Genomic DNA, 26568 nt, shown 5'->3' with positions numbered 1-26568 from the left:
TTCAAATCTCACTAACATCTTCTAATACCCTCTTCACATTCCAGACAACTGGGAATATTTGCATAACATCTGATTGACGGAATGATTGGAAATAGATTCTTTTTACGGGTGGACAATAGCTCAATGTTGCAATAACTCTTGCAATTCAAAGTTATTGGTTCGATACGAAGCATGTTGATATAGAATATTTAACCGTTTTAATTTCAAATCTATTTCAGTCGATAATTGCGATTGCCTTGATAATGTTTTTGCTTCCTTCGATATGTATACGTATGGCTCAATTTGAAGCCATATTATTGATAAACAGTAGTATGGGTAATCGTTTGTGATATGTAATCCGTGACCAGTTGTGAGGAAAGTCCAACATTGATCCCTCACGCACAACTTGCACCGATCTCTGTGAGTCTGATCCCTTGACTCTGTGTGAAGCCCACCGACAGAAGGGCCATTTACGAGCTCATCTCCTGATCAAGCATGTAAAGCAAACACGCAGTAATTCAGAAGACAGATGCAAGCCAATAAAAAGTACTTTTTACTGCGATAAACTTTAAGATAGATATGTCGAAGCAACCTATACTTGAGGCTTGTGTTGTTGCGGTTTGCTCTCTGCGAGGGACATGGTTGAGCAGCAGGAGCTGGAAACTCGATACCAACCAAAATTAGAACCACGTGCTTCTGTCCGCCATGTTAGACTCCACAACAAAGCACCGACGCGCAACCAGGGTTACAGTAATTCAATTGCCCCGTCTCTGCCGAAATCGGTTCTACCTGCTAGCCCGCTTTATTAAATGTCGGAACGAATATTGCCTTTGAAGAATTCTTCTCCATACATCACCTCGTTGAGTAAATATTTGAGCTATTCCAGATGGTTGGTGTTCCCAGTCAGAAATGTGTTTGAAAATGATGTTGGCAAGTTGTCTTCGCGAGTTGTGTGTATACTTTGGCGCATTCACAAATATTTATATCAGATATACAACGTCCTTTATGACTTGCAGTCGATTTTGTAAGGTCACCAAGCTGGGTTTTTTTAACACCTAGAATTTCTTTACAAAGTCACATTTTGTTCTTCGCAAGATTGCTGAAGATCATAAGCTCGGGATGCAGTCAATTGCTCACATTTGCAATTGTAGGAATCTAACTGCTGGCGTTACCTCAACATCTCTGTGATTAACTTAGCTAGATGATGATTTTAAGAGGGGTCACCCATTTTGTTCTGGGGAGCTAGGGGGGTCAGCAATTTTGTACACACGTACTAGGGGGGTCAGCACTTTTGTACATAAAAATATGTTTAAAATTATGCTTAGAAATTATGGGAAGGGGAGGGGGGTCATTGATTTTGTACATGCCAAGCAAGGGGGGTCACTTATTTTGTACATAAGTTTTAGGGGGGTCATTCACATTGTACATGCTTTTCCATAAAAATCATCACCATCCCCCTTAGCCATAAATTATGAACGGTCCCTAATGACCATTTTCTTATGCAATGATAGGCAATATTCAGCTATTCATGTCATCCTGTACTTCAGCGGATGCCGATTCACACTGTGTACGTGGTATTACTGTACAGCCAAAAGATATTACTGCTGCAGCAACGGCTCCTGTCACCATTGCTGAAATATAATAGCATCTGTTGCATGTGACATGTCACTGTTTTCTACACCAGAGGTCGACTAACACTTAGTATTAGAAGTAAGATTTGTTTTTGGTTTTTATGAATATCAGCAATATATCTGCAAAACAAATCCAAATTGATCCCAGAACAGTCGTTAATTTCTGGTGACTATCGAGAGTTAAGTAGGATATATATATATTTTTTATTTTCTCTCGGTTCTGTCCAGAGAGTTGAACAGGGACCTCAAGAAAATTGCGTCAACCGACATAAACATTGCTACTGTAACACACTGTGGGGGTGAGGGTGAAGTGTACGTCTGTCTGTGTGTGTCTGTATGTATGTGAGAGAGAGGGTAGGGGGGTGGGGCATATGTGTGTTTGTGTGTGGAATGGAGTGAGTGAGAGAGCGTCTGTGTTGGGACAGTTTATTTCAGAGACGCTATGTCAATATTAACTTCTTCACCCACAGGTGCCTTTACCACAAGCTCTACTGTGATATTGTCTCCACGCCATAATGCTTGGGTTTTGCCATTCTTTTTGCACCCTGTTGAACTTACTACTGAGCGGAAGAGTGTAGTAATACTTGACGGGTAGTACCATGTTTGTAAATGAAAACCCAAAGGCATATCTGAAAGAAATACAATTATTATATTATTATCATTTATTATTTTTGTTATAGGATAACTATACAATAGTGTGTATATTGCGTGGGCGTTCGTAGATAATGGTGTATATTCTAAATAGATTGTTAACCTGTTGAATCTGCACGGTATATTTTTTGTTACATTTGGGATATGATAAACGATGCAAAATGAAGGAACGGTGTTTGGAAAGGACAAAGATCACACTATTTTAAACACGTCTTTTAAATAAGTTGAAGGGCTTGATTTAATGTTAATTGTTTGTTTTTGTTGGTTATTTTTAAAATAATACTAATATTGATATACCCATGAATATCGGTATTAACCATCATTTATTGCAGCACACTTATACAACCGCCTGTCTCATTCATGACTATGTCGACAAAAGCGTGTGACCTCGGCTCCCTGCAGTGTTAGATGTAGGGAGTCATGGCTACTGGCAATTCCGCAGAAAAGATTCTATCTCTTGTCTTGAGGGACCTCCGCAGAATTCATAATTATATCTCAGTTTCAGCTTCTGAGCATCATGCCATCTTCGATGCAGCGCTTGACATTTTGTAGGGGACGGAGTTGCGGTGGCAGTCCCATGGCATGAATACGTTGAACAACTGTCATTTAGGAGAGGCTTAACCGACGACAGTATTCTTTCATAGACAACCGAGTAGGAGGGAGGTGAAGTTCTCAGTCTCGCTCAATACCTGCCTGTCACTGTGTGTGTGTGTGTGTGTGTGCGTGTGCGTGTGTTTCTGTGTCTATCTTTCTAATTCTCCCTATGTATATCCTGCCTTTCTGCCTCCCTAACCACCTCTATAGGCATCTGTCTGTCAGTCTCCTTATCCATAACTCTCACTAGCTGCCTGCCTCTCTCTATGTCTCCCTCTATATCCGTATGTTTCTATCTCTCTAATTCACCTTCTATATATCTGTTTGTCTCTATCTTTTACTTTCTGACTTTTTATATAATATGCTACTCTCTCCATTTCAATTAAATCTTTATCTCTCTTACATGGCCTTTAAACATCTCCCACCCCCCATCCCCCACTCTCTCTCTCTCTCTCTCTCTGCGAGAAAATATTTGTAGAATTAACTCTCTGTAATTCATATCTATCTATATATATTTTGATGGAAAATCGGTATTTCTATCATGTGTCAGTTCGTATAGTTTCTGCGCGTATTTCTTTATACGTATTTTCATTCTCCCTGTTATGTATTTAGCTAGGTTTTCTGACTTAATTTGATGAATGTTATTTGTGGTTCAGTCCAGGGTCAAGATACCATTCAAACACGGAACCAATGTCACAAGATTATGTGAATAAATTCACGAGTGTGATGAAGGTCGTGACCCAACATCATGAGCAAGGGACAAGATTAGCATTGATTCCAAGTGCATCTGGCTTATCGCGCTTAAAGATTGAGGATCGAATGGTCACACTACGCTGAGTGTGTTGTCGCACTCCGATGGCAAAGATCGTAACCTTATCAACGCCAGCATTTTTCGCATTTCCGCATTCAGTTTCTTGCTGTCATACATTTCATGATAAACAGTTTGTTTTTGAAATGGTTCCGTAAATAGTCCACAGTCCTCGTACCAGCAGAATGGATACTCTACATCGGGATGATAAAGTTGTATCACGCCCGTGTTCGTTACATGCAGCTTGGATATTCGACATAATCAAATAATTATCCATAAGCTGTCAAAGAGCTTGTGGACATTAGCACTCCCGGCCCGTGATGATTACGCTTAATCCACCATCCCTGGCCACACAGAAACTTTACCGATATCAATTAGGTCTAGGGGCACTTCTATTTCTATCTCACCCTCTCAGAACCAATCGATGGCCAATATCGAAATGACCTCTGACCTCCGGACTGACCCCACGAAGTCCAGGACCTGTAATATTGTTACTAAATTAGGTCAATGTTGTCCACGATTATTACCACTTCACCGCTGGCTCGCTGAGTAAGGGCCACTTTTGGGGTTGAGACTTTTCAGCCTTTAGTATTGACCTATTGTACCCGAAGTTCGCCCTGGCGCTATCATGCCGGTGCCTAGGGTATTGATATTTTACTCTCAGTCTCACTCTCCTCCTAGTTCGGTCGGAATGAATACCAACAACGCTCCGAAAACGACTCGATGTCAATCTTGAGATTATCGAATTAGGTTAAATTGTGACTGGCTAAGACTCCACATCCTTCTTTGAGAGAGGCAGAATACCTGAAATGACGATCATCAATTAATGAAATTGATAGTGTGGTTTAATAAAGACAGGGTACCTAGTTTGATTTAAGAACAGATATGATATTAACACAACCATATTTAGTTGACGCATTGCTGACTGGTATTGATAATAACTTATGTAATAACATATTTACTATGCATTTACTTATTGCAGGTATTATGGTAAACATATATGTTCTAGATATTCAACAGATTTTAGGGTAATAGTTTTAAGCACTAATACCCTCCTATAGCATTATGTCAAAATATTTTGTTACTGTTATGGTTTTGAAGTTATTTTTAACATGGCTTGTAAATAACACCACACAAATGGAACAGCTGACAAATGCCCGATGGAGTGATTAGTGCTTCTTCCTGTGTGTATTAGGCCCGGGTAGCTCAAGGTCCATTCCAGACGCTATCCTACTGAGTGGATCTACTTTCTCGCCCTCAGGATTGAATTAATCCATCAGGAAGACTGAAAATGTCAGCCATTTGTATTTTGAACTCACTTCCGGTTCTTTGGATCTTAGTAAATGAGAAAAGGCTGAAAACACGCAATGGTAATCTCCTCGGAAGAGATGTCCAGTGCAAGTGGAATTATGTTTGATAACAAAGATGTTCCAGCATGTGGTGTCCATCACGACAACCATACGGAGCATTTAACGACAACCGTAAGCTGTCTCTTGACCTGCGCTTCATCGGAGCATGAAGTAAATCTATGCCCTGAACGTGAACTGATCTTTTGTGCTATTTGTATTGCGATACACATGTGAATGAATGCCACAGAAGATCACATGCTAGCAGAATGTGCAGAATGTGCACAATTAAAGATCAGAGGTTAACATGGAGCTCTGGGGAGTTTGCAAATATGCTTTATGACAGCGTTTTATCTATTGATGTGAAAATGAAATAGCATTTTGGAACAGATATGTCATGCGAAAATGGAAATGGTATGACCGCACTAATATGAGATGATGACAGTATAGCTGCATCACATGTAATTGTCCACGTTAATTATTTACGTTTTAAGTCCCTAACATTAAGATAAAGGATGACACTTTCAATGATTCGGTAATAGACACCAGAGGACTACTAAAATATTCTGTTGTTATAGAATTAAGGCATTTTAGAACATTATGATAGTAACCCTGATTTAAGCATTTGTAGGAACACATGTGCATGTACTTATTATATTCTTGAACACGGCAACTTCATTAAATAACTTCAGGCAATCTGATCCTTTAATCCACATAATCCAACTTTTTCATTTTGTACCATTTCAGGCGTGATTATATATAAAACAGGTTATGTGCTCATACTATATTGCGTGACTCCATTGTTCTACTTTTGTTGTGAATACTGAGTGGTATATGCCTTATGAAAATTGAATACAGATAACTGATTCAGTGCTCTTAAGGTCTCATCAAGTTTTGAAAGAGGTTATCACTGTTGACTTTTAACAAATAAATATGATGTTATGTTTAAAACAAACACGAGTTGTCGGTTTGCTAGATTTCATTTCCCCAATAAATTTATGTAAGTGGATTACGATAAAGTGTGTTATAACATTATGTTATATGAGTGTAGATTAATCCATGTTTATTAATTTAAAAGAAATATTTGATGTTTGTATTTTCAAATCATTTAAATAATCTAACGAGACTACAACAACTGTGGTGACTCCTATTACTTTCAGAATACCCTGACTTATTGATAGTTGGACAAATTCAATTTGAATTCCAATTTAAAATGTCGGTTATTATTTCGGTTTTACGTGAACAAACTTAATTTGGATTTAATATTTAGTGCTACTGTATGGATTAATACACATGTATAACCTCTACTTTTGAAGCATTGTCCAAATACACGTGAACGGCCGTGAACGCGAGTGTCATTGGTTAGAGTCGTATTTCAGAACTTGTCTCCTGCCTCAGCTGCAAGACAGTGATTGTATGTAATGATGGTTGGGCCGCCCGCAACAGTAACCACATAAACAGACAGCTGGAATGCATTGCCAATAACAGGATAAGACAGACTTAATAAGCTGCAAACCAACTAAACCTGTGCTATCAGAGGTCAGCCTGCTTGTTTCAGCCCCTGCAGCTAAGTGTGGTGTTGTAGACAGGAAAACCATTCGCCAAACCCTTTAGTCTCACGCAGAGAACAAGCAAGCGTGGCTCCAGCTCCTCGTCAGCCCGACATATGTTTGGTGCTGGTCGGTCGGGTCATTCTATTGAAACATGCCTCGGAGGGAACTGTCGTGATGGTACATCTTGCATACTCATCTGGTTACACTACAGATGACAGCCTCTGCAGGAACGTTCCCACTTAACACTGTAATGCATATCTGAAATCCAGATACGAAAGGTTGCACTGACGTTCTGATTGTACCTCTATATTTGAATTTGAGCATTGTGGATAGTTTTATAGATTTATGATATTTGTTAAATTTAATCTTAAACGAATTTACAAAATGTATATCAGATGAGATCACAAACTCCAACACGTTACATGGCTCTTGTGTACGTTATACATTCACGTTACAACGTTGCCCTTATTGTGAGCACCTGTGTCAGTATTAAAGTTAACAATTACTGATGATTTTTTTTGACTGAGGTAACTGTATTTCATCTAAGGCATTGAAGTTATAATACAGATAATTTGACAGCCAGTTGATGGTTATCTTCAACGTACAGAATGAAGCAATTATATATAACATAGTCTGAGGCAGTTCGTGGGTGTTAATGTTCCTAATTCCAGAACAGTTCTATCAAGTCGTCATCACAGCGTTGTCTCTGTGGCAAGGGATGGTGGTTCATCGCTGGTGTAATGGGCACAGACTGCACGAGTAAGATGTAATGGATGGTGATAATAACCTTATTTACTTCAAAGAGTTCTGCTTGCCAGTCTTCTTTATAGACTAACGAATAGTGCACATTTTCAAGCTCAAGGAACTGCGTAAAGCCCGTGACGGCGTCTTAACGCAGTCAGCTGACCACACGCAGATCATCATGGCGTTGTCAGCAAATGCTTGTTGATTGGTTATAATGTGGCGTTAGCATTTCTTTCAACATGTTATATAATTGCAAGGACGCCGGTTCTTAAAGAACGCTTTGGTGGAGATTATATGCTTGGTTATAGAGTTATGCAATTACTTTAGATTCAAGGCAATTTGTGTGTAGGAAAGTACTAAGGCCATGCTATCATCAAAGCACCTGATATCAGTATCAGGTAAGTGGGAAACTTGACACGAAGGATAGGTTATTATCAAAGGCTTTACAAGAGAATCAGTCGTGGCCTATTGGTCAAAGGATCAGACCAGTTGCATCTTTGTCGGTCTCAGGATTCGACTGTCGCGAGTTTGAATCTTGGAGTCATGACGTTAAGACCTTTGGTCTGTCGTATTTATCCATGTTTTATCAAAGTGGTAAATGTTAGATAAAAGCGACATAACTCTTTCAATGATCGTAAAAGGTATAGCAACAACCATGTTAGTTAATGTTAATATTAATTACGGTAAAGATAATACCGGGTTTTCGGGAAAAGGGTAAATGTATCCTGCCCCACTGGTGGCATCCGTCACAAACACGTGCAAATGTAAGTCCACCTTCACACGATGATACACGTGGAATTCTGATCAATGTACATAACTGCATCAGGTCTAATTTGGACCACTAAGTTTTGTAACTGAAATCGGTCTTCCAAAATACCTTTTGAACCTTTACATGACTGTTGACTTACTTTGAGCAAATGTCGTATAACGCATTTTGAAATCGTTGAAAGAACCCGTTCGATTGTACCTCAAAACTTGTGAATTGTAGACTACAGATGCTGAACCATATTACACATATACAACCATATCTCACAGTCCCTGAACCATATTATTTTCCCTACTGCCTAGTCTTGCCCGCAATGCCCTAAGTGAAGGAAGTCTAGATTTCCCAGGTTCCTGAATCTCCCAAGTCACTGGGGCTCCTTTTCAGTTGAAATGGGTTTATTTGTTACTATTAAAATTATATATATTTAGGTACTAAACGTCAGTCTAATGCTGAATCTGTGGATAAGGAACGTTGAGTATTGGAAAGTTGAAGTCATCCCTTTTCTAAGAGAGTAGTGTCAATCATTAAGCACAGATCTAACAATGAAACAAACATACATTCCATCGATCGTTCCTCCCACATCAAGCTGACACGATGTGTAAAATGCAGACTCAAACACTGATGTTGACGTTCTGAGTCCTTCGTCGTATTTATATCCGGACAACAGTGTATTAAATGAAGGCTATATGGACTTAATATTGAAATAAGAAGTAATTGTTATACATGGATTCTAATCTCCATACAGGCAATTACGCTTATCAACATACCCAAGGATGCAAGATACAGAACAACACAGAACAAGAACACCATCATGCTTATCTGACACACGCTGACAATATTTAGCCTTAATAAAGCGTGCTTTAGAAGCAGCTGCAGTTGTGTAATCATCCCTGTATCCCGTCTTATATTCATATGACCCATATCTGAAATGAGCTTCGGGATAAAGCTCGGTATCTGTGTTGGCCATCGGCCATATCTGTTCAGATCTTGACGCCAGGCATTTTCCTCATGTTCTACTTTCCCAATTTTACACTTTGGTGCGAGTGTTCCCTCATAAATAAGCGCACACCTGGTCGTGGCGGGTTGGTTTTGTCTATACGAGCACAAATTAAGTTCTGTTTCGAAAAGTTGCCATTATTCCTCAGCATTCATTTAAGAACATGTTCCACGTGTATATTTTGTAATACTGCTTATTTGTGCAGATGTTGTTATTCAGTTGGAGCAATTAACTTCAGTTAAAGAGATAACGGTTAACGCGATTTAACAAGCATAACATTTACATGATTCATAGTACCAACAGCGGTTCTACACAACATTTTCACTTAATAAGCAGAGATGATATTATTGTCTAACACACTCTCCTACTATCATTTTACCTGAAACACAAGCCAATCAATATTCCACAGACAGCTAATCAGACAGACACACTTGTCAAAACAATGTTAACTGACTTGTGGATTAATACGTCGACCGGTCGACCCTTCAAACGAATAAGCACGTTCAAGGACCATCTAATGCCAGAACTGAGTACACTAACTCCAATATGACATTTGAATGAGCACTTTAAACACGAGGTCGTATAAGTTTGTTTATACAGCGCTATCTGATAGCTTTCAATGATGGAGAAACTAGTGCAGAGTCGCCGGTCCCACGCGTCTCTACAAAGCTGATTAAGTTTGAATGTCGGTAGATTTTCTGATAGAAAGTAAACCATTCAATTCTAATGCCATTCCAGCTATTGACTATAATTCTAACGTTAATGCATTTTTATCAGCTATTAATCTTTCGTCGGAAGTTTCAGACTCTAACACAACTTTTAAAATAATTAGTCACCATGTTGTGCCTAACTTTAGGATATGTACGATCAGGTAGCAATGTCATCTCATCTCATGACCTGGTGCTCATCTCCGGAAAGAATGACAGTGTAGTACTTCAGGATAATTTTATGACGATGTTATTTCTGATCTCATGAAAGGTTGATTACAGTGTAGTTACGTCAGTACATGTCCTTTAAGACCACAGGAATATATTCAGGATAAGTCCTGCTATACTGTTTTACGTGTGGTGATAAGTGTATAGTTCATCGAAAGTCCGAACTCAATACTATTCCCAGGCAAAGTTTGACACTGTGTTGCACATATGATTATACAATGTAGGCAGGGCATCTCATGAAAGATGTGTGAGGGCGGTTTGACGCCGCTTTTAGCAATATTCCAGCAATATCACGTGGAGGACACCAGAAATGAACTTCACATATTGCACCCATAAGTGGAATCGAACCCGGGTCTTTGGCGAACGCTTTAACCACCAAGCTAGTCCGCCGCCCCTATCATGACAACGTGTACCGTCAGGAGACAATGATTGTCTTAGGATAGGTCCAATCACTGTACAAATCTCATCAGGAAATACATATCTTGCAGGGGCGGTGGGATAGACTAGTGATTAATGCGTTCGCTCGTCACGCCGAAGACCTGGGTTCGATTCCACACATGGGTACACTGTTTGAAGCCATTTTCTGATGCCCCCCCTCCGAAAATTTGCAGGAATATTGTTTAAAGCGGCGTAATACCATATTCACTCACTCACGAGATGTTTTACGACATGTTGGATCAGGACACACCATGTACCAGAACTATTGTTGATGTAAATATTATTGATGATCTTGTGCCAAAACACGACAACTTAAATGATATCCTTTTAACAAAGTGTGACGCTGAAATGTTCAGTTTTCCCGCTATTCAGTACTGTTATTACATTTGTAAAACGCAGATGTCACAAGCCTTCTTGCTGCAGCTAATGTTTTGGAGAGTGGTTACAGCGGCGGCGGCGACGACACACACGATGGTGAAGACTTTAATAACACAGACGTTACACTTAGACGTTAGGGAAGTGACGTAATCGCCCTAACTCACCGATGTTATATTGTTGAGAAGACCAAGTCGTTAATTTTGTTGACTGTTGCCACTCCAGCCAGCCAAGCTTAGGTTTCAGGTGTTTTTTAACGTCTATGTCACCCAATGTAGTTCTAATGGGCCATAAAAAGATACACCCTTCTGCTGAAGATATTTAGGAGCAAGGGATGTGATCCGTAAGTTTTCTCAAAGAAGCACTCAAGGAATAACATTTGTGACTTGCTCATTCGAGTCAAGCTAACACGTCAAAATAGTTTTATGGGTTTTAGTGGAGCTGGGGTTTTCGCCAGCTGTTTACATGAGTAGAGATGATACGGCCAAAGAACCTCGTGTTTTCTGTTAGAAGGAATTGATCACAGAGTATCGTCATGAAATACTACATTGTGCTTCTGACAAAAAAAGTTGTTGTGCAAATTGGGTTCCTTGATGACAAGACTGAGGTCAATAGACGTTTAATCCTAACTTAAAGTTTTGAAATGACAAACTATAAATTTCACTTTTAAAAAGTTACCTCTCCACAGAGGATTGATTTTATGTCTCATTGTGTAATTTTGATTAACGGCCGTTCTTCATCATTGTCACAGGATAAGGTAAAGATCGGAGAAGTGAGAAGGTTAAGCACGGTTACCCGACAAGAGCTTAAAAGTCCGATATTTTATTTGAAACCGTTTTACAAGGAATAAACTGTGGAAAAACGTTGTGTTTCTTTATTCGTGTTTGGCAAGGAAACATCTTACTCTTCTTAAGATGAATATTTTCCATGAAGTAAAAACTTTAATTTGTCATTTGCTTCATTCAGTTAACTGCACAGCATACAACCAGCTTGTACTGCTGTACCGCCATGTTACTGTGGCGACAAAGATGATATTACGAAACAGAAACCAGATGCCATTTTTTACAGTTTTTTATGGTTATCGTATTCAAATTCAGAAGCAGATTGATATGCGCCCATGAATAATGTGAATAAAACATTATTGTTCTAATATCACATGTTATAACGCAAAGATGCATATACTGACAGAAACCTACATGTGAGATGCTCATGGAGAAGAGACCAGATCAGCTTGCCCCGTCCGGGTATGCATATCGTATTCCACGCAGAACTTTCTGGCGCGACAGTTCCCAGACAATGTTACTGAAGTAAATGAATAATGTTTTGTCGATTACTCCTCTGAATCAAAGGATCGTTAGGCAAGGTCACTACTGATCTGGTATTGAGTGCATTGAAGTCTCCGATGGCTGGTTCCGATTACCAAACTTCGACCATCTTACATCAGCCACTGCGTTACAAAGTACTCGGAATCTGCACTGGGGGAACGCGGGAACTGAAAGATGTAAACTGGGTAGGGTTGCCAGTTAACTTGAAGCAGTGTATTTCAGCTTCGTGATTGCTACTTACACCTGGAGAAACTAAATCACAACCATTTATTTATCAGTGACTAATGAACAAGTACAGGAATCAAACTGCTGAATCAAATTATCTGATCTGAACGAACATCCCTCTAACAATAAGAAAATAACGCTGTTAGTGTTCAATCACGATATTGAGGCTTAATGGTTTTCACCCCGATACAATATACTTTTTATGAATATGGATTCATTCCACGAATTGAAATGGCACTTGCAGCACCCTAGATGACACCGGTCGTTCTGAAGTTCAGAGGCCAGTAAACCCTCTCTGTGCCCGGATGGCGGCCTGAACCCCCGTCTCATCCCTCCAGCCAGTAACTGGATCTGCTGAACAGGCAACTGCAGCCATTACGATGAAAAACTGCTTCCAGTTCACGACGATTGCTTTCGTAGAGGAGGCTCAAGCGACTGTATACGGCGCCCAAGGGTGTCTCAAATGTGCTCTAGCGGATTCAGATCTGGAGCAAGGAGACTCGTCACAGCGTTGGTAAGTCTCGAGGTAAGCTACCACTGCCCGGGAACCATTGGATCTGGCTTTATCAGCCATCAACTGGGGTCTCGTGGCGAATGAGTGGTTGTCGAAATGGGAGACAAGAACTGGTTCGAGGACACCTCGGATATACTGATTAGCTGTAAGATTGGTTGTATGATGAGATGGTTCAACCTTCAATCGTGTGAGATACACCCCGAAATCAACACCGATCCTCCCCACTAGGGACACTTAGCCTACTATGTCTGTATGTACTCCACGTATGCCTCCAAACCCTCGATCACCCATCCTTGACATTGAGCTTGAACCTGCTTTCGTTCGACCCGTGAATCTTCCTTCCGTCAGGTTTTCAGATTCCGAACGTTTCCTGCTACATACCAAGCCATGCGGAACCTCAGATAGTGATCTGTGAGTAGAAGGCGTTTGATGGCTCTCCTGTACCACATTCCTGCTGCTCTTAAGCGGTTCCTCAATGTTCTTTTGGACAAATGTCGATTGGGTAGCCATTGTCGCTTCAGGGCGTGACTCGTTGCAAATGGCGATGTGGTATTAATCGAAAAAGTGCTCGGTCATCATGCTGTGGCGTCTCGGGAGGTGTTTTCCTGACCATGGGAATTCCTGCACATCACTGGTTTCACCATTTCTTATCTCCAAATCATCGCTGATCATTCTGTAATCATAGTCCTCGGAATGCCGTCCACTTCCTATTATTTTCCCAGGTGCAAATAACGTTAGTGTTTCAGGGATACACCGTCTAAAATAGAAATGATTTATTCAATTTCTTGCAACGTATTTCGAAAACTTTTTTTTTTTTAAACACACTTTTTTTTAAAAAGTCCATGGATCCATGCGAACAAAACATGTATGGTATATGGGGCATGTGTAATTCTGACTCGGCAGACAGAGCTAAATGTTTGACATACGCATGATAATGTCCAGGCACGTTATTTAGACAGCCCTGCCTCAGCACACTGTGTTGATGGCTGTTGCATATGAACAGTGCTGTTCTTCCGAAACATACACTCATACACGCTCAACACATGATGTCTCTCTTATGGAATTCGATCAATACTGTTCAACTCCTCAACAAACGAAGCTGATTGTTTTACGAATGCATGGTGCTGAGTTTATGGATTGTAACATGCCCAGCACATTAGTCCCCGGTTGTAGAATGCGAGCAATAATGTTCAATACACCATGTCAGTTTTGTAGAGTTTGTGCAATGATTTAACTATCGTTTCAAGTTTCGTTGAGTGATGTCGAACTAATTCAGATTTAGAGCATCTTCAGTATCTTCATCCGTTGTTGCGGAATGGGGACAAGATATAGTGTTCATGGGTTGAGGGGAAGATATCAATCATGACACGAGTATTCTTAAATGGTATGAATAGTGTAAGGTTTCCTTGCTGATCTCTACGAGATGGTCTGGTTGCATGACGTTGCACAAGTTAATGCATGACGAGTTTACTACTGCCTCGTTCAGTGACCACCCTGTCCCCATCGCCCTGACAGTATTGTTGTCACAGTACATGACCACACCTCACACTGTGGTGGCTCATTTGTCTGGTGCCACAATGCTTCTCGCAGAGCTACAACCCTTCAGTTTGGCTGAATTCAATAATGGTAGGTTAGAATCCCAGGTACGCCGTCATTATGGTTAGTAGTTTGTCTGCACCATATACGTGTTCGCGGGTTTCATCAAGTAGTAAACGTCTTTAGTCTACATACCTTTGGATGTTGCTCCCCCGTAAAGTGAGTGAGTTAATATTTAACGTCACATCGGCAATATTTCAGCCATATCGTGACGATTCCCCCGTAAAGCTGCCAAGTTACAATATAAAAGAAGCAATGACAGTTTAAACGTTGTTAAACCAAAACTGCTCACGAACCATGCCAGTATGTTGTTAGCGTTGTGGGCTCGAGACAAAGGAAATCTACATTTTCTCGATCAGTTCAAAACGAGTCTACTTCTCTGTCACTATGTTATTTTTCTGTGGCATATTGGCAAAACAATGACGATACGTTTTGTGGAGTTTCTTAATATTCCACAAAAAATGCAGTCAGCTCGAAAACACAAGACTTGTTTTCTTTTTCTTTCAAAAACCAATTGTCGCGAGAGGACAGGCTTGCTCCCAGAATATATTACATGATGTTGAAGTATTGAAATATTTTGACAGCTGATTGTTTTAGATTAATTCTTTACTGTGGTCCCATGTGCTCAAAGCGCGGACTCTGAAGAGGCATGTCTGTATCTGGAATGACAGGTGCTTGAGGGAAAGGATGAAGTTTAGCACTACGATAGACATGGGAGCCGATTATACAAGGTTTAGGTATTTGACAACGCTTCTTACAGACATGAAATTGGATAATACAAGATTGGTACTGTCGGCTCTGATATCCTATGATATGTTATAAACACAGTGTGTGTCGATTACATTCATGATGATATTGGTGAGGAAGCATTAACCCTATCACTGTCAACTGAAGTTTTCGATACAGACGAGGTATTCGATACTATAGTGCAACCCACGCTAAATCTATCAAGCAATATTTCAAAATTAAATCCCAGAGCAGTCCATTGTGTTCATGGGTTGAGGTGTTCCAATTTTCGCTGAAACACCTACGCACTTTGCAACATCACCCATACGCTCCCGGAAGTTCTTGTATATATACAAGCTGTATATCACTGTGAGGTGAGGTGAGGTGAGGTGAAATTGGGTTTTACGTCGTGCTTGAGAATATTTCGCTCATATGACGATATCACTGTGAGGAACTGTGGAAAGGGTCAGATGGGGTCACGTGTATCCATGTGTTGAAGAAGGGTACAGATGGCTGACTCTGCATGAGCCTCAGCGTTTAATGGGACTAACTTCGGGTGATTTGGCAGTCTTAGCAAATTTGATTCAAGGTCCTAAAACTATTTTGTCTGCTAGCTAAGTTTAATTATTCATATTGTGACCGACCTTGACAACTAGCCGGACACTCCATCTATGTATATCATTCTTTGATAATGTCTTCAGAAAATGAAACAATTCTCCGGTTTTCTTTCAATATATATTACAAGACTATTCTATTCAATAGCATAGTTAATGGTTACCCTCACTAGACAGATGTTTCAGATTCAGACCAGTTACTAATGATCGTGTCTAGACATGAAATGAAAATGGGCGGTAGATGATGGAGGATTGTCTCCCTTAAAGTAGCCAAATCTTCCGAAGGTAATTCATTGAGGTAGACGAGGCTGTATCTTATCTCTTTACCCTGGTATTCAAAACCTGACTTGACAGAAGGGTTTACGAGGTGTAAAGACCACACGACCAGCACTGGCAGGTATCCTCATCTGAACCAGTAACTGGTCTGATTGTTTGGACATTGGCTTCAAATTCTGTCTCTCTGTAAAACACAGGTAACCTTCCTTGACAAACACCTGTCGTGTTATATGAACATCATGCAGTGAGGTCTGCCGTTACAAACAAAACCGTACAGCTGTAATACTGCTGAAACAAAAATATACTCATGATATAGTCACAATTGTACAATCGACTCTGCTTTTAGCAGAGATTTCTTATGGACGTGGAGAGGGTTTCTCGCTTCAAGATACAGTTGTTTCATGCAATACCATAGCATTGCTCCAAGGCTGTACTGAATGCTAAGACCACGGTGCATAGTAATTCTATCCTTTAAAGAGGCAAGTCTAGATAGGCGGACAGTACAGGACGCCAGAGGGTCAATGTGTTCGTTTTGAAATTATCATTTGAACTATCAATTATTACTTTAGAGACTTGTGCGAGTCTAGCAATATCACTACCCCGTTAAGGCCCGAGTAGACTAACGCTTAGTCTCTGAATATATATAATTTTGATAGTAACAAACAAGCCCATTTAAATTAAAAAAGGAGCCCCAGGGAGACCAGAGATTCAGACCTGAGGAAATCTAGACTTGCTTTATTTAGGGCTTTAGCACTGCAGAGAGAGCTTGGAAGTGGGGAAAATAATGTGGTTCAGGGACTGTGAGACAGACTAAGGCCCGAGGTATTTTGTTGGGAACGGAGTTAGCCGAGTGGAACTGGGTGTCAGACGCTGGGACGTGATATGAGGAGTTGCATCCCTTGTCTTACCACAGCTCAAATACCTGAACTCACCCACTCACAAGTGTGTGTTCTAGCTCCCTCTGGCGTCGTTATTAGTAATCCATACATTTCCCGGAAAATGAAATAATAATAGAGAAAAAGTGCAACACGGTTCTACCAAGGAAGGTGTTCATTTCTTTCAGGATCCCACTTAGTTTCACCGTGAAGTAAACACAGAAATAGCCTCACAATTGAGATGCATGGTGTCCATGTTTCCCATACTAATTACTAAATCTTATTTTACTCGTTTATCTTTCTTCCTGACTCGTTTCCGACTGATGCATGTTTTCTTCCCCCAAGACTGTCTCCTTTAATTTAATTGAAAGTAAATTTATCGCCAGCTCCCCTTCCCGCCTAGTCCAATTGTCGTGACTTATAAAAAGGTACAAATTGAAATGTGACATGCACCTCGTTATTACTATTCACATTTAATTAAATTACAAATTCAGGCCGGAAGTTTTCATTAGTTGTATAGATTTCTCCCGTTCTTTTTTAATGAAACCTCAGTGGTGGTCAATGAGAGTTAAAGTGCATTATATAACTTTTCGTCATTCAACAAACGCTGGTGTAGATCTTCTAAATGTATGCACCAATATAAAAAACTTTAAAATCATTATTCAAAATATTCAGTTTTCAAATATACATATTATAGGAACGAATTGTAAATATATACAAAATACTACCACAGGGAGTGATGTCAATGTGGTGACGTTTCTTTAGCAAGCTCGTAGCGATATTACTGATGATATCGAGGTAAGGTAAGGTAATCTAAGGTAATAATTAATAGTTGAAATGATAATTTCTAAAAAATATACATGAGAAAAACACATTTCTCTCTAACAGACTGGCGTCTTTATCTAGACTTGCCTCTTTCAAGGACAGAATTATTACACATCTATGGGCTTAGCGTTCAGTGCAGCTTTGGAGCAAGGCTAGGAGACAAGCTAAGATCACAAGCGTGACATGTTAATACCAAGATGTTAACATCACCACAGACTTTCCAGACAGTGTTATACAGCAACCAAGCTAAATGGCTAATGTATGCCACACCTCTTAAGTATTATGTTAACGACATTTTTACACCCAAACACTAAAAACTAATGGCAGTTTGACAGATGTCTGTAACCCACAAACGACTGCTACCCGAGAACTACTCGAGTCATAAACGTGCCAAGCAACTTGCCATTACGTCACAAATGCCGTTGCTATTGGTTACCTGTCGGCAGTAATTACTTGACGAACTATGGTTACATCAAGCATCTTAGGAGACGGACAGGGCAGAGAGGGTTCCGTCAAACCTTCAAGCTCAGTTGTAGAATTCATCTTCTTACGAGTTTCAAATTTCTCAAAAGAACCACGCTGCGTTGGTTCTTCAACTGCCCGTATCTGGGAAACCCATTATCTAAGTGCACATGACCCACAAAATAACTTAGCTTCTGTCCCCAATACATTCCGTGGTAACACTTTATGAAAAACGTAAATTATGGAAGAGCTGAGAACATATTCTTAAATATTTCAAAGTATTTCCTCCCTATGACATATTGCAAACTGTAAAACAATTCTGGCAATCATTATGAAAGGTCATCTCAGAGTGTGATATTGTTGTTCAATGAATGAAACGGTTTTCAACAAAATATATCAGTTCCTTCAAATCTTACCCGGCAGTCTGAAAAAGTCCGTATTCAGTCAGTGACGTTCGCGAAGACGCAATAGATGTATATAAAACTGTATGATTGTGCTGACAACGACCAAGGCGTATCGCATGAGGTTAACCTTTGCCCATCTCGATGTTATTGGATTTAGCATCTCAGATGTTCCTGTATTTCAATTCCTTCGTGATGTTGGCAACGCCTTCTCTGTTTTGCATGAGATGCATAAGGTTAAGGACATAGACGACTTGAGAGAAACACAGGTTCATGACGTCTCATACGGATACTTCATAAAACGCCGTCTGAAGGGATCAAACTGACTCTAGCGGGAACCCATCGGAGAACCTAGATGCGCAATGAATCGGTTTTGTCAGCTAATTGATCCTATGGGAATACTGGCAAGATTTTTCTGAGATCTTGCCCCTTTGATGTATATTGTTTCTTTGTCAGCCTAATGATTCCATGATTGCTGTATCTGATCATAGACCTAACGACATTAGGACCAGGATACTTCAAAGATAACAAGCAAATACGGCGGATTTAGCTACCACAGCGATTGCAGACCTCCGCAAGTGCACCTCAAGCGAGGTCAACTTTAACAGTCCACGTTGACATTTGGCTCTTACTAGTGGTGTTCCGATTAATTGAAATAATCGAAGATTGATCGCAGTGACCAAACGACCAAGCAATCGATCACATTTTCTCATAATCGAACATAAACTATTTTGGAACTACTGTTTTAGTCTTTGAAATACTTGACAATGGAACATATCGTTGAAGAAAACGTGTTTAATTCTTAGAAAACTCACTTCACTAACTGAAAGGCCATGACTGAATATTTCTTCAAGACTCCGGGAAGTTTATGTTCATGGTATATTAGTCATCACTTTAAAGTAGCAAGTTGCATCATGTTATAAATATCTGCAATAACAACCTGGATAGGAAAATCTGAAAAATGACGCTAACCAATTTTTTTCGATGATTGTTCGTTGGTAATGAAACAATCATCAATTGTGAGATTTCAACCAAATCCCAACACTAGCTCTTACACTGTGGGCTACATCTTAGCAGAACTTTCCATGATGTATTGGTGTCTACTAAAACAAAACTGGATTGGCATATCGTCCACCAACAAGAGTTTTTATGTCATGATCGTTGCGTTTATAAGGTTATCGGTTCAGTCCCATTTCCTTTTGAGCTGCATGACAGATGGCTGTTGTTCGTGAGAGAAGCGAAGAAGAGTTTCTACGGATTTATGTTTGTAAAGTTATGTGTAGGATCCTTCTTTCTTTATGGCCTGTTTACATGAACATTTTTTGCGGATTTACGTTATCCCACAATGTTACATGTTGGCCATCCGTCTTCTACACAGGCTTCACGTATGTCGTGCAAGAAACTTGTAAACAGGAAAATACTATATCTCAGCTGATCAGATACTTAGATACTGGACGCAGAACATTCGTTTGTAATCTTATCTTACTTTCATGTAAAATACTTTAATTTCATTGGTCAATGACGGTTTAACAAGTTTTCGTGTCACCCTCCCAGGAGGATGACAACTGGAAAAAAATATTACCCGCTGCCACGGAAACCGCCAAGCTCTCCGCCGAGAAGAAGCGCTAACAATCGTATGACGTCATAATATGACGCATGCCGTGCCCGAAGTTCGAAAACCGTTCGATCAGCTGTTTTTGTGTTCACTTTGTACAGATTTATTTTACCGACTTTCACTGCTTTATTTAAGCTATTTTATACATTGGGTGGTTTGCCACTCGGCTTAAACATAATTAACAATTTTTATAGCAGTTTTATGCTTGTCAGAATATGTTTCACTGATGTTAAAAATCCAGTCGAGAGGCAGACGCCATTTTGTTTGCATGTCATATAGTCGGTAGCGATCTTTAACATAGATCTAAAATAAAATTATATTTTGTACATTTAACATGCCGGTAAGATAAATACGTTGTATGCTTCTCCCTCGGGTTATACGGCCTACCGGCTCGGGTGACACTGCTACATAGAGGCGTTCATCAGACCGTATTACACTCGAGAGAAGCATACAACTTATAATGTACGTAATCTGTAATGAAGATACTAACTGGATAAACATGCATTACTTGTAGATAAGCCGATGACTGAAAGAGTTTGTATTTAGGAAAAACCGATCTGAGCAATATTTATAACAGTATATGTTATTGAAAACTGGACATGTACAAATTAACTGACCACGTTTCACAATCTTCAATCTGCCAAGGGTCAGCTTGTGGATTGTGAACGAACGTCCGAAACCCGTATCTTGTCTTGTGTCTACAGATAGCAATCCAGGTACAGCTGCCCGCATAGTTACTCTCCAACCTAAACATTGCCGCATCACTCCCATCCTGATGTCTCTCCACTGGCTGCCTATTGAAGCTCGCATTGACTATAAGATCCTTACACTTGCTTATCAGTCCATTCATGGTATTGCACCTGTGTATCTTCAAGAACTCCTCTCTCCTTACATGCCAACAAGAACTTTGCGTTCATCCTTATCTATTCTGCTCTGTGTACCAAAGTGGAATCTCAAATCATTTGGCTACAAGTCTTACCAGAACATGGCATCGGTCAGTTGGAATTCTCTCTCTGATGACCTTAAGCTGTCTCCAACCCTTGAAAACTTTAAGCGTCACCTCAAAACATTTCTCTACAAAAGGTTCTATGGACTTCAATAATGCCTTATTGATTGTTAGCGCTATGAGCATACCTGGTGTGGAGTTTGGCGCTGTATAAATGGACACATTATTATTATAACAGGGACGACATAAAACAGGGACGACACACAGTCACAAATCGTTCAGTGACTGCTGTGTAATAAACTCTTCGTTTATTTACTAAGGTATCGGTATAAAATATTGGTAAAACTTTGTCCAATTTTTCCGTGTTAATAGATTTGTAGGCAGTCGAACCCGGGTCTCAGAACGCCACATGATAACACCCCCACCTCACCCCCTACTCATAACAGATAAAGCCAGTTTACGTACCCCAGGTGCAACAAAGCTACAGCATTAGAGTTTGTCGGTGAATATTGCCAGATGCCGTTGTGAATGAGTTCGTTCCAGGTTCACTGGATTTTTGTATCATCACTCTTCGACCAAAACTGTACCAACAAGCCCCACTTAATGCCACATCACCAGAAGAACCACACTGAGGAAAACCAACATCATGACAGACATTTAAAAGGGGTTCCTTTGCTAAGTTAATCATAATACTATTCAGTTTATGTTTGAGTAATCAAAATGTGTTTATGGAAATCACTTTCATTTAAATGTGAAGAATACTTTGAACATAACTTGTTACAATGACACTCCTTAAAAGCGTGACTCAGAAATCTGATAAGGAAGGGGAAAGGAGAGCCATAATTAGAATAGTTCTAGTCCAAAGTATTGGGTATTGGTGCACACCTGGAACTTCATTTGTCTGTAGGCACCTCGAAAAGCTTCAAACACAATGTAAAGAATGGTATACCGGTGACTGGGTTCGCAAGACCTCTCTATCGATACCGATAGCTGTACAGTATCACATACCAACAGCTATGCCTGTTAACCAAACGTTGAGGTGGAGACTGATGGTATGGAACTGTGCACCCTCACCTGTTCAGAAAACATACATCCTTACAGAGTTGCAGCTGTTCTTCGGGAATCCCAGAATACTCTGGTATATTCTGCATTTGAACATTTTCTTTTCGGGGTTAGACTTCGCTTTATAATTACAAGCAACTTTCTTCGGCTTGTTTTTATTGTTCTTCCGGTATGCTGTCTTGGCGTCTGTTTCAGCGAAATAGTTACTTAGGTGGAACTGTATTATGAAAAAGTACACGTTGCTCATTTTGCGGGCTACTTTCAATGACAATTAATGCAACCAAGTGGAAAGGACGAGTCTGGATAAAGCTAGAAATGTCTTTTTGTTTATTACAGTACACCTTTTCAGCGGAAAAAGGCTAGACATTTCATATGATTCAAAACGAACCTTTCCTCATTCATTCACGCTCAAGTCTTTCGCTTCAAGTATGAACAAATACATATTGGCCCAAAGAGTGAACATCGTTTTTTCTTGCTTTCCCATGTTCGGATATTGGTAAAATCACTTCCCAAGAAGAACTAACCCGCCATACTTTATATGTTTTATATTTGATTAAAACACGCAAGTGTTATTGTTTCGGAACAAAATCTAATTCCCTTATTATATGAACAGAATTCTAACCTCACAGAACATGGTCTAAATCTTGTGAAGTTCTTAATTTATGCCTTGGACTAAAAGGCCCTCAGGAAAACATTGCACATTCTTTTCCCGTTTGGAACTACAATTGTTTCTTCTGATCCTCCCTTTGTTGTTTAAAGGGTTACAGAAATGAATTTCGGAACTGCCAATAACATTCCTTTGTAGTTTAATTGGAATGGTAAACGTCACATGTAATGAAGACCAGAACTGTTTTCATATCCCATATTTGCAGTGGAATGTGTTTATTTAGTCGCCGTGAGTGTGAGACACGCATCTTTTCGTGTCATTTCAAAAGCATCTCTTTCTGAACAATTTGTCAGAAAGTTTGTTCAATTACTTCAAATATTCAACATCCTAGAAATAACTGGGAACTCTGTTCACAAAACGAACCCCATACAAAATATAATCAGATACTTTAACACTACCTTGATTGACAAGCGACAACTTCGTGTACCTGTGTTAAGCCTTGTGTCTAACAATGTTATCAGAAGCCGAAGAATGGAACCATAGAGGGCACTTGCTTTATATTTGAAATTCCAGTTTATCAGCTTCAACAAAGAAGCTATTGTTGCACATAGCACAACCATATGCGAAAAGTAATTTGTCTGATGACACGATGAGATAAATACGTCATTTCAAATATAAGCAAATTATGGCATTCATTTTTTAATTTAGGCAAGGACATCCATATGTTCTGATAGGTTTCCCTGTCTTGACAATGCAATCTTGGAAGCATTGCAAAGCATTATTTGCATGCCATGTGTTGTTTGACTATCAAATATTGGTGCAGTCCATTACCACGGATTGCTTGACAAACAGAAGTTTTCGTTAACAATCCAATGTAACTTTGTTTGTTAATGTCTAGTCTATCTCCCAGTCCCTGAACCACAGTCTTTTCCCTTTTGCCAAGCCCTCTTTGCAATGCTAAAGCCCTAAATGAAGCAAGTCTAGATTTCTTCAGGTTCAGGATAAACCCCTTAATGAAGCAAGTCTAGATTTCCTCAGGTTCTGAATCTCTGTTCTCCCTGGGGATCCTTTTCAATTTATTAGGTTTGTTTGTTACCGTCAAAATTATGTACATTCAGAGGCTAAGCGTTAGTCTAGTAATGTCCAGAAACCACACAGATGTACCGTTTGTTTAAAACTCATAATACGAAAATTTCCATTATCTATAACACAATATATGATTATCATTAGCTCATCCGACTTTACACTGGGGCTTAGTGTTCTCTTGACCTCACATGCATGTGGGTGAACCCCTTTAAAACTACCAACATGAGATCAAAGACTCCATTTTTGCCAGAACAAGAAAAAGTGTCAATGTGTATCAGGGCTAAACGTTTCAACTGATATGGCTTCAAACGATTTGGGTTTGATTTAGCCACAGATTAGTTTCAATAAATTAAATGAACCAACTGAACTTCTACATAATTTAAATTTAAAAACCTGGTGAATCGTAATTGCACGGATTTGTTTATTGCGGGAAAGTCATTGGTCCGGAATAAAGATTTGCAGGAGGCCTTGTATTAGATAGATATGTTTCAGCCTAATCAAGATTAACTTTAATGATTTTTATGTATATATGGATACTGAAATTATAACATCACGCCGACATATATACTTTATGATTTTGTTAAAATGATAGAATACACCCTGTATACCGTGGGACGATATATATCAACAGCACTGATTCTCAAATACTTTTGAGATTAAGGAAAATGGGTCTGTGTTATTGTACAAAACTTAGTATTCCTCCATAAGAAATTGTCCGGAAGTGGGATTGTTTCCTAATTGACAGGGCTCCACTATTAATACACTCACCTTGCATGCATAAAATCTTCCGCCCCGGGGGTCCCATCACGTTGATCATTCAGGCGTGGTATTGTAAGTGACGATTCATTATGGTCCAACTTATATCATTACTTTTTAACGATCCCAAGTCCACCCCCACTGGATGAAGTCTCATGTTACCGCCTTATCTCATGTCGTGTCAGAGAACATCCCTCTGTGGTGCTGTTAACGCGTTTTTGATAACTCCCTATCTACAAGCCACGGTGTGAGACGAACATACCGTCCATCTTCTCCACCAGACTGCTAATTTTACAACTGATATCAGATTAGGATGTTTGTTTTTATTTCAAGGAGCGTTTGAAACTTTCGGTTTCTGTTTCAAGATAGCGTCATGTAACGTCACTCAAGTAATGACGGCGAAATTAAGCGTAAAGGTCTGCAACGTCCAAGAGTAACGACTTGATAGGATTGAACATGGCTTGGATGGTGTGTGGTAGGTTCTTGAACACAGACAGCCAGCAACAAGCACAGGTGTGAGTTGGAAGGAAAACAAGATGGGCTTGTGTTTGTAGTGAGGAACGGCATCACCATAATGTGATGAATTATGCGTCAGCCACCTTGCATTTTGTTTGACGGATTGGCTGAGATAGTACATGGCTGATGTATGCTTCCTGTGCCGCGTGTAAACCCAACATCTGTGAACGTTCTGCAAGTTTGACCCAACTTCTGGTGCGATTTGAAGGGCCTGGAGAACGTATATGTTTATACCAACAGTTGTTTATGCGTTTGGATAGCGTGACGTATATGCATGTCTCGTGTATACGAGGCAGCTTTTGTGAAACGCCGTTCGTTCTTTATGCAAGTTTCCGTTCAAGAAATCAGTTATGTTAACAATTTGTTTTGAATGAGTGAAAGAAGGGTTTGTGGCTTGTGTAGTACGGAATAAAGAATTGGAATTTTAGTGAAAGAAGCGTGACGTCATGCAGACATTTTATGCTGGCTGAACGATGCTCGGAAGATGGCAGTTATGATAAGGAAATAAAAATATATGTCTGTGGATTTCAAAGCCAGCGTTATCGTAACGACATGCGTACATCAATACACTTGTATGCATTTACATGACAAATAGACACTCACCCTCGTGTCATTTCATTTCAAATACATCATCACCAATCGATAAAAGTATCCAACTCAGAGACGATTTACTGCTTTTATCGATGCGATTCCATACATTTCATATTAGAAGACACGAGGGTGTGATTTGTTTGACTCCCAATATCATACTGACTCATTAATTTACAACCCCAAAATATTTAACATTTCAAGTTTATGCTTCATATGAACGTAAAAATGTAAGGCGCATAGAAGCAGAGGCAGACATCGACATATGCGTTTTTGCTTCGTGTTAAACGTTTGCGGTCAAGAAATTGTATGTACATCAAACAAATATAAAAATCACAGTCTTCATTTTGTATTAACGTGTGGACATAAATTTGACGTTCCAACTCAACCAAAATGACTTTCTCTTACACTGTATCCATAACCATAGCTTCGTTCATGTCAGTGTTTACATGCTTAAAACAGGAACACATGTTTTGAGTAAGATGCAGTGGATCCATTAGTTGAGATGGGACCATTATACATCATGGTTCTGCTCTTGTCAGCCAACCAGTTGGTGATTACGAAGGCGATATGTTGATCTATATCAGTTATTCTCACAAAAAATATATTTTTTCGGTGATATTAAGATTTATTACAAGCATCACCGTAACACTACTGTAAATATATACGTAGAGGTTTAAATATATCATAAATCATAAATCATATTTTGGTAAAATAATAACATGAAGAATATGGC

General features: G+C 39.6%; 1 protein-coding gene across 4 annotated transcripts in view; it reads left to right on the top strand.

Moving 5' to 3' along the window:
- Positions 1-26568, top strand: part of LOC124280569 (glutamate receptor ionotropic, kainate 2-like) — a 120984-nt gene that overhangs the window by 671 nt on the left and 93745 nt on the right. Inside the window, exon 1 of one of the 4 annotated variants that reach the window (XM_046716530.1) lies at positions 18815-18826. The exons of the other annotated variants lie outside the window; for them this stretch is intronic. The gene's annotated coding sequence lies outside the window, so the exon portion shown is untranslated. Of the gene's footprint in view, positions 1-18814; positions 18827-26568 lie in introns of those variants that run through there. 4 annotated transcript variants of the gene reach the window in all.

Source organism: Haliotis rubra, unplaced genomic scaffold (genome assembly GCF_003918875.1).
Source record: "Haliotis rubra isolate DU_JTF1 unplaced genomic scaffold, ASM391887v1 Scf27, whole genome shotgun sequence".
Taxonomy (NCBI): Eukaryota; Metazoa; Mollusca; class Gastropoda; order Lepetellida; family Haliotidae; genus Haliotis; species Haliotis rubra.
The sequence above is the reverse complement of the archived record's forward strand: the minus strand, read 5'-3'. Positions and strand labels throughout refer to the sequence as shown.